This window comes from Vulpes lagopus, chromosome 11 (assembly GCF_018345385.1).
Source record: "Vulpes lagopus strain Blue_001 chromosome 11, ASM1834538v1, whole genome shotgun sequence".
NCBI lineage: Eukaryota > Metazoa > Chordata > Mammalia > Carnivora > Canidae > Vulpes > Vulpes lagopus.
Window position 1 is genome coordinate 33,159,768 of NC_054834.1, and position 8,729 is coordinate 33,168,496.

Here is an 8,729-nt window from a genome sequence, read left to right on the forward strand (position 1 = left end):
GTTACACTGATGAGGCTTTGGAGGTGAACGTAATACCATTATTCCAGGTGCAAACACACTCAACAAGGTCTCAGGCCTAAGATAAGGAAGCAGTTTGTGGCTGCTGATAAACCTGTTTCCCCTGTTCTTCTAGAATGGCCTTCCCACTTCCATCTCCCTCTTGCCTGTGATGTTTCTGTTGCCCTTCAAAACATAGTCCATCAGAGGACAAACATTATATGGTCTAATTCATTTGGGGAATATAAAATATAGTGAAAGGGAATAAAGGGGAAAGGAGAAAAAATGAGTGGGAAATATCAGAAAGGGAGACAGAACATGAGAGACTCCTAACTCTGGGAAACAAACAAGGGGTGGTAGAAAGGGAGGTGGGCGGGGGGTGGGGGTGACTGGGTGATGGTCACTGAGGGGGGCACTTGATGGGATGAGCACTGGGTATTATTCTATATGTTGGCAAATTGAACACACACAAAAAAAATAAATTTAAAAAAATAAAGCAAAAAAAAAAAAAAAAAAAACCAAAAACGTAGTCTAAAATGAAAAAGTAGAGGAAATGGAAGGAAATCCACTGCAATGTTAGTGAATGGTTGGGTTATGGATCGTAGAATTTTCTTTGTGTTCTTGATTTTCCAAAGTTTCTGCAGTGAACATCTTATAGGATACAGCAAGCATATTATTATTTTTAATTATTTTAAAAATTCTGCTGAAAATTCAACTTTTGCAGTAGCACCTGGGTGGGTCAGTTGGTTAAGCATCTGCCGTTGGCTCAGGTCATAATCGTGGGGTCCTGAGATCAAGTCTGGTGTCAGGCTCCCTGCTCAGGAGGAAGTCTGCTTCTCCCTCTGCTCCTCCCCCTATTCTTCCTCTCTTTCAAATAAATAAATAAAAATCTTTAAAATAATTTAACCTCTTCATAAAGTCTTGCTAAGCCAATCCCGTTTACCTCCAACAACTTCATCCACTCGGATGTCCAAAGTCACGGCTTTGACTCTTGATAACTCATACATTCTTTTTCATTTCTCTTCCTTTCCTTTTTTCTCTACCTTCCTCTTCCCTTTCTCCCTATTTCTCTTTTTTCTCTCCCTTGAAGTTCGTATTATATGCCAAGAGATTTAAACATTACACAAGTGTAATGAAAACATTCTAGTTGTTAAACATTGCAACAATACCAAGGTTCATGGGGTAAAACTCGAGTCTTTTATGACTACTTCCCCTCTCTCTGAATCCCATTCTTCTCTTCCTCTAGGTTGCAACTTTTCAACTTAGAACATAATTTTAAATCTTCCATGTGTAAGTACACAATATATTTGTATATGACTGTATTTGTATGTATGCATGTTGTTGTTATTTTTTAAAACAAATTAACCCAAGTATCATTTTCCTTCCTGCAGAGCAGCTGTGATTACTGCCTTGGGGTGTTAGTGTTTGACTCTGAGTTAAGGGCCTATAGGTAAGACAGACAAGCTAGAAAGGGCCATTTCCAAGAGTGCCCTTGTCTGAAGGCCATGGGCCATGGTGACCTTCACACAACTCAGCCCCAGTCCAGGCCTCACCATATGGCTACATGTACAGTAGCAACACAAATGAGCTGTTGGCTGTTGAGCCTAGTGATGACAGGTGCAAGTGCTATGTAAAACATGTGCCCTCTAAAAATAGGATTGAGAAAGAAAGGGTCTCATGTCTGGCCCTCTGGGTGGCCCATGACTAAATGTTCACCCAGTTAATACTTAATGGAAACAACGCTATTTCAACATCATATCACCTGTGTTTATATGGACAGATGTATTGAGCTCTTGGAGAAGTCAGCTAGTTGGTTGATCAAAATGGTAAATTGAGGGTCTCTTAGCCTGAATCACAAGATATCCAAAGAAGAAAAATGAGAAGACTAAATGTGTTTTGCAAAATGAGATCTGGTTGTTTCCATTTTCTGAGGCAAATTTTATGTGAGAGTATCTCCTTTCAGCCTTTGTTAGTGACTTTTCCATCATTTGCTGAACTGCTGCAAACATAAAAAATTCTTGCCCATCATTTTCAAAGTTCTAATGAGAAAAAACACTGGACTTCTGCTTCTTGCATTTTCATAATAAAGGAGACAAAAAGAACACTTTTAGAGGAGTCAGTTTAGGGGGATAAATTCTAAAACCAGAACAACTAAATCCTAGTCCTAGTCCCATGTTGGTTGAGATAAATACCTCACTTTGGTGTGTCCAAGGAAAGTGTGAGTGCAGAGCACTCAACAAATGAATACGTTGTTCACACAGCAAGCATGCGGCTAGGCACCTGCTGCATTAACTCTACCATATTAGGAAGCAGGAGAGGGGTCCACCTTGGTCCTTGACTCCAAGTGGCACTCCGATACTACCCAATGGGATTATCAGGTGGCGCCTTCCCTTGGTTCATGTTCCAGATTTTCCCCCTGCTTTGATAATACAAGCCAGAGCCGCCATGATATTGGGCTAACGGTTATTTTTGCCCCCAAATAAAAGCACAGAAAAGCAGTTGGACAGTTCGATATCTAGTGATCGATTGAAAATTACACAGGATAAAATATCAATATCAAAAGAAAGTTTACTGTAAGTATTTTAAACCCGTTGTGGGGGGTGAGAGGGCGTGTATGTGCCTTAATCTTACTGAACCATAGTTTAGTTGCTTCTCAGTTAAAGGGAACTTCTTTTTTTTTTTTTTTAAGATTTTATTTATTTATTCATGAGAGACACAGAGAGAGAGAGAGAAAGGCACAGACACAGGCAGAGGCAGAAGCAGGCTCCATGCAGGGAGCCCGATATGGGACTCGATCCCAGGTCCCCAGGATCACATGTTGGGCAGAAGGCAGCACTAAACTGCTGAGCCACCCAGGCTTCCCTAAAGGGAGCTTCTTTGTACTGGTTTGCCTGGGGGAGAAAGCTATCCAGCTGGTTGAGAAGAAACTCTTTATATTACATTGGAACAAGTTGGAATAGTCTGGATTAGTGCAGAAGAGGCAAATTTTAGGCACAAGCCACACTATAAATTACCCATCAGAACCTCCTCGATAATTCAGATGCATCTCTGAAGTGTCTCATCTGAATCCTACCATTTAGTTGTATTCTCTCCGGCTTTGTAAGTTTTTCCAGCTGTTACATATGCTTATGTGTTGTCTCCCCAGCTCCTGAGTTCCTTGAGGGCAGGCCCTATACTTGTCTACATTCTGATGAACTGTTACTGAGTCTTTGGCAAATCCTCCCAGGTGGGTTTGGCAAGCTGTTGCTGAGAAGTGTGCAGGTGAGGGGGACATGTGAGCATGTGCACCCATCCCCGCCCTCCCCAGGACCCTCTTGCAGCTCTCCCACTAAAGCTCCATCACCCACCATAGGACAGCATTCCCTGATGGGAGAGCAAACCGCTGAGATCTGCATGCACCCTGTTCAGTCGGTGACCCGCTCCTCCAACCTTTCCAATTCACCTTCCAAGTCACAGCCGGTGCCCTGAATAGGGCATTTCTAGGGCTAGAGGCACATGGACCTGGGCCCACATTCCTGGATGACGCCATTACTACTTGGCCATCTGTAGGGGGAGCATGGGCGCCTGGAACATCTGGGCTGCGTTTGGGCCAGCACGTGTCCATCTTGTTTCCAGCCTCCCCCGTGTGACCTCCCTGTGGGGGCAGGCCAGGTCACCGGGGAACTGGAACTATTTTTGAGAAGGCAATTGGCAGAAGGTCTTTTCATCCACTGCCCAAGTACCCCACATTCTCCATTCTCCAAGCCAAGACTTTGTAGAGCCATTGAAATAGGAGTAAGAGAGGGAGCAAGGCCAAAGGGTGGAGGGAGAGTCTGCAAACCGACATGGCAGGAGTCAAGAGCAGGAACTATCTATTCCTGATCCTGATATGGTCTCTGGGTATCTTTAGAGGCCTCCTTGCTGGGTTGTGTCCACAGTCTGTGTCTGTGGCACAGAGTGAGACAACTGCTTTCACCCACCTTCCTGGAGTGTGGGGGCCACAGTTAAAAGAATATTAAGATGCACAGGTAGGAGAGCTCCCCATATTTAAAAAAAATTACTAAAACTCATTCAATATACAGGGGACTATCAGCCATATGCTGTTTCTCTTAGGTGTTGGGCAGAAAGTATTCATTATCCACTCCATGTGTGAGGTTGTTGAGATGTTCTGAATTGTGCTTACACTTGTTGACTCGTTGTACTGAAACAGCAATACTGAGAGAGGGAAAGAGAACTCTTCATCCCCTGTCTCATAGAAACTGAGGTAGCAAAAGGAGAAGTGGCCTACCCAGAGTTGCAGAGAAAGTTCAGGATAGGAACATGACCTGACACCAGGAGAGAAATTGGGGCTACTTCTTCATGGTCTTTTGTTTTCTGAGGGCATACACCTTGCCTATTCTAGTTTCAGATAGTCACTAGTTACTGCTCAGGGTAACTGGCTTCCTCTTTCTCGTTTGAGTGCAGGGAAGAGCATACCTCCCCTGCTGTCCTTATGGTTGAGGGAATCTTCTGAGTGGTTCTAGGAGCCTGCAAGAACCAATGAATAATTTATTGAATTCTCCCTCTGCCAGCTACACAAATCAAATGCTTCCAACTCTTAAGGCCCTCCATCAACGCGAGGTGGGCACGTAGTATGAGCAAGAGATGAATCTTTGTTATTTCAAGCCACTGAGATTTTGGGGTTGCTAGTTGCTGCAGCATATCCTAATTTATGTGGACTCGTACAGGATCATGGAAATGAACTTAAAAGTCCCAGAGCATGACAACATTAGATTTTTTTATTAGAAAGAACCTAAAAAGGGCCCATGAAGAAAACTGAGAGCCAAGTTCACGGGCCCCTCCCTCTATTCAGAATTTCTTTCCACGTTAGTGTACTTCCAAGTGCATCTAGTCCAACTAAATCCTGAGGTGTGGCTCTCTTTACGACATTACCAGGTGGTCTTTGAGTTACCCCCCCTCCTTGAATATTTACTTTGATAACTTTAGAAATGGGAGATTTGTCATACTCCCCAAACATTTCCTTTCCATTCCTTTTTTTTGTTCTTTAGCAATCAGTGGTAAAAATGCTCTTCTTTATGCTAAGTCAGCATTTTCCCGTAATGTAAATTCAATTGCCCCTGTTCTTTCCTCCAGAGCCACAGAAAACATGTGTCATTCTCTTTTTATGTAATCCTTCTGAATAATTTAAACAGCATGAACACTCCAAATTACTTCTCCATGTTGAACACTCCCCACTTTCTTAACCATTCCTTATATTGAATTATTTTGAGGTCTTTTGTCATTGTGTCTTTTTCATCAGGACAGGTGCAGTCTGTAAATATACTATGTAAAATATGGCACCCAGGAGTACACACGGTGCTATGTGAAATGAAATAATATTACTATGTTCTGAGTGTCCAAGCTCCATTAAATCTAAATTTAACAAACACAAAAGGCCCCAACTTAAATCCATCAATTTTAGATCCTGATTCTTTTATTACAATATTAGCTACACCCTTAGTTTGATGCTTTTCCCCTGTTGTAACTATACGCTCTCTAGGAAATCATCATAGTCACCGATATAACATTGAACTGGAGATTGGCCAGATGGAGTTTTAAGAAACAACAATGAAGACATCAGTCTGGTAGTAAAGATCCCTTAGGTTCAGGCACAAAGCATTTGCATATTCCCTTCACTGTATTATCACACAGTTGCACTGCTCTGTCTGATATGTCTGGTCATATGAGAGAATCTATGAATTCTTTGCCAAATTACAGAATATGATGTTCATTTTATTCCCCTAACCCGCCAGTCGGGTGCTCACGAGTCACAAAAGGGTATATATAGTTAGTTTGTTAAGCTCTGCTTTTATTAAATGCATATTGGTTACTAGAGGCCACTTCTCTATTCCTAAGTACATATAACCTGTTCTAGCATAATACTTAGGATTATTAGCATGTTTGCCAGTTTACATTTTTCCCCTTTGGAGATATTGTGCCATCATTTATCCAACATGTGTTCTGCTCTCCATGTTTTGTTTTGTTTTGTTTTGTTTTTCCAGAAAACAGACTGTGTGTTAGCTGTGTTATTTATATACACCCCCAAGTATCCCGAGATGAAATTTGTTACAGACGTAAACACACCAAGAGCAGCTTGTACTTTCCTACCATGTTTTTTTTTTTCAGTTATTCTAGTGCATATTTGTTCTATTTGTTTCTGTCTGAAAAGTCATTCTCCTACCACAGAAGACAGGTATGAATTAAAGGAGTTTATAATCTGGTGAATTCAGAAACCTACCATGCCCCTGTTTTAAGGGGTCCGTGAATTTATACCCAAAGACTTTGTGGCTATTAACCACGTAGCTTCTCTCCTCTTCCTTCATCTCTTCACCACCTAAGGTCATTTTCTTCCCCCTTGCTCGCTCTGAAATCCTATAACATCTTTGGTTTATAGCTTGATAAGATTCTTTAAAGGGTTAATGATACTCTATGTTAATGGCAAAGAGAAAATATCTTTTATCTTTTTCCCTAGTGCTTAGCTGTACTCTGTATAGTGGGATATTCAGTAGATTTGGGTTGAGTGAGTAAATGAATAGTGTTCCCTCTTTTCCAAGAAAGGGAGCTACAGTTTTCTCATTATTATTCATGCTTCAACAGTGGTTTTTTTTTTTTTTTTGAGTCCTTTCCTCCTTCAAAATTTCGTTTCAAGCTTTAGTTTTTCTGACAGTCTGCCTGCATGCATGTTGTCCTCGTCTTTATAAATTGCTTTTATGATCTTCTTATCTTCGTTCATATGAGTTCACCTTGGTTTCTCTAATTAAAATAATTCTTCCCTGTCTTCATGATATGAGCTTTCTGCACAGTTAAGAGCCCGTCGGTGGTTCTGGACAGTGCACTACTCAGATATTCCTTTCCGAGGACCAGCAGCAAAGAGCATGATTGTTGACAATTTCCCTGCTATTGTGTCTTAATTTCCACTGTTCATGCACAGGTCGTGCTTCCTTGGGCTGTTCTCGACCAATCCTGAAGTAGCTCAGAAGATGATGGGACTACCAGAGCCAGACCTTTCAGGCCCAATGCATGACTTCTCTAAGAGGAAATTGATTTCTCTCAGGATTTGCATATTGCCTCGGTTGACATTGTCTCAGGCCTGTGCTACAGAGATATCTCAGTATAGTCAGAGATTTTTTTTTAATTAAGTAGGCTCCACACCCAACTTGGAGCTTGAACTCATGACCTTGAGATCAAGGGTCACATGTTCTACTGACTGAGCCAGCCAGGCACCCCAATATCTCAGTATAGTCTAGTTGATCACTCCATTCCTTGGGGTTAAATTTTCCCTTGCTTGTTTCTCAGAAACAGTGAGCTATAATGGAGTGAAAGAAAGGAGGTCAGAGGCTCCAGACCTGGCCTGTCAACCTGTCAATTGTTTCCTTACCTGTTTGGTCTTCGGCTTTCCCAGTTCTCAGTGGGTAGGAGGTGGGGAGGGGGGTGCCTGAGTCAAGTGCTACTTCCATTACCTGAGTCATCACATCCTCTGGGGAACTGGGGTGGGGTGGGGTTGGGGAGGTAGCTGTTCTTTCTTTTGCCCCGGGGTGTCACACTCTCTTCCACTTACTTTTTGACCACAAAACCAAAACCATGAAAAAAATCACACTTAAGATGATGAAATTTACCATCCTCCGGTTGCAGGATGTCTTTTCCTATTCTCCACCCTAGGGACGGCTTGGAGGAGAAAATGGTCACACTTCAACAGATACTTTGAAAAAAAAATCAGCAATTAAGGATTCTTGTATTTGCACAGAGACAGCTGTTTTGAAACTTCTTTGGTTGAGGAATACCAGCTCCTGATATTGCCTAAGATGGAACTAGTCAGCAGCTTGTAGAGCCCCAGTGCTGGTGGATAAACAGAGGATCTTCATTTCTAGGAAAGCCAGTCTCCTACTGATGTGGTGAGTAGGATGAAAAAATAAAAAGACAAAAGGAAACAAGACCCAAGCCACTGGCATTTGAAAAGGCAGGCACTCTGATTTCTCCCTGTGACCTTTGAAGCACTGATTTTTGAAGCTGAAGTAATCAGAGTGCAAGATGCAAAGAGCCGATAAAACACAAAAGCCATTATAGAACATAAAAGCCAATATTGAGGGAAATGTGATTTCCAAAAAGACAAACTATTATAGTACTTGTTGCTGTGCTTGGCTGTCATCTTGCCGTCAAAGGTGAAAAGGCTCCAAAATGCAGGCGATTATTATTAATCTCTCTAATTACAAAACCAAAGTCTTTGTTCCATGGTCTATGAATTTCTGTAATAAGGAGGCATGATGGGGGAGGATTTGGTCCAAGGAATCCTTTCAAGTCTTCCTGAAATCACTCCCTCTGGGGAGCTTTCTATTCTGACAATGACCAAGGTCTCCGGGTTGACCAGGCCTCTCTCCAAGTCCTGTTTGTTCTGGTCCCAGAAACAAAATGCCCTTCCGATCTCTACATGTGGGTTTACAGAATAGATCCATGTAGGCAATAAACCAACTATTTTCCCTCCCTGTAATTTCTCTCTCAATTTGCTTCCTGGAGAAAAGTGGGTAGGATTTCAGAAAAATACCAAGGAGGAAGGGACAACTCAAACCATACGTTTTTAAGCTCTCCCCAGCTGGGTAAGAGACCATGGCAGATTTCTTTCCCTCACTGAGGAATCTCATCCTATGCATCTAGCGTTATTCTAAATCAGAATGAACACACCGTTACCTAGAATTACAAGACTCACACAGACAACACGT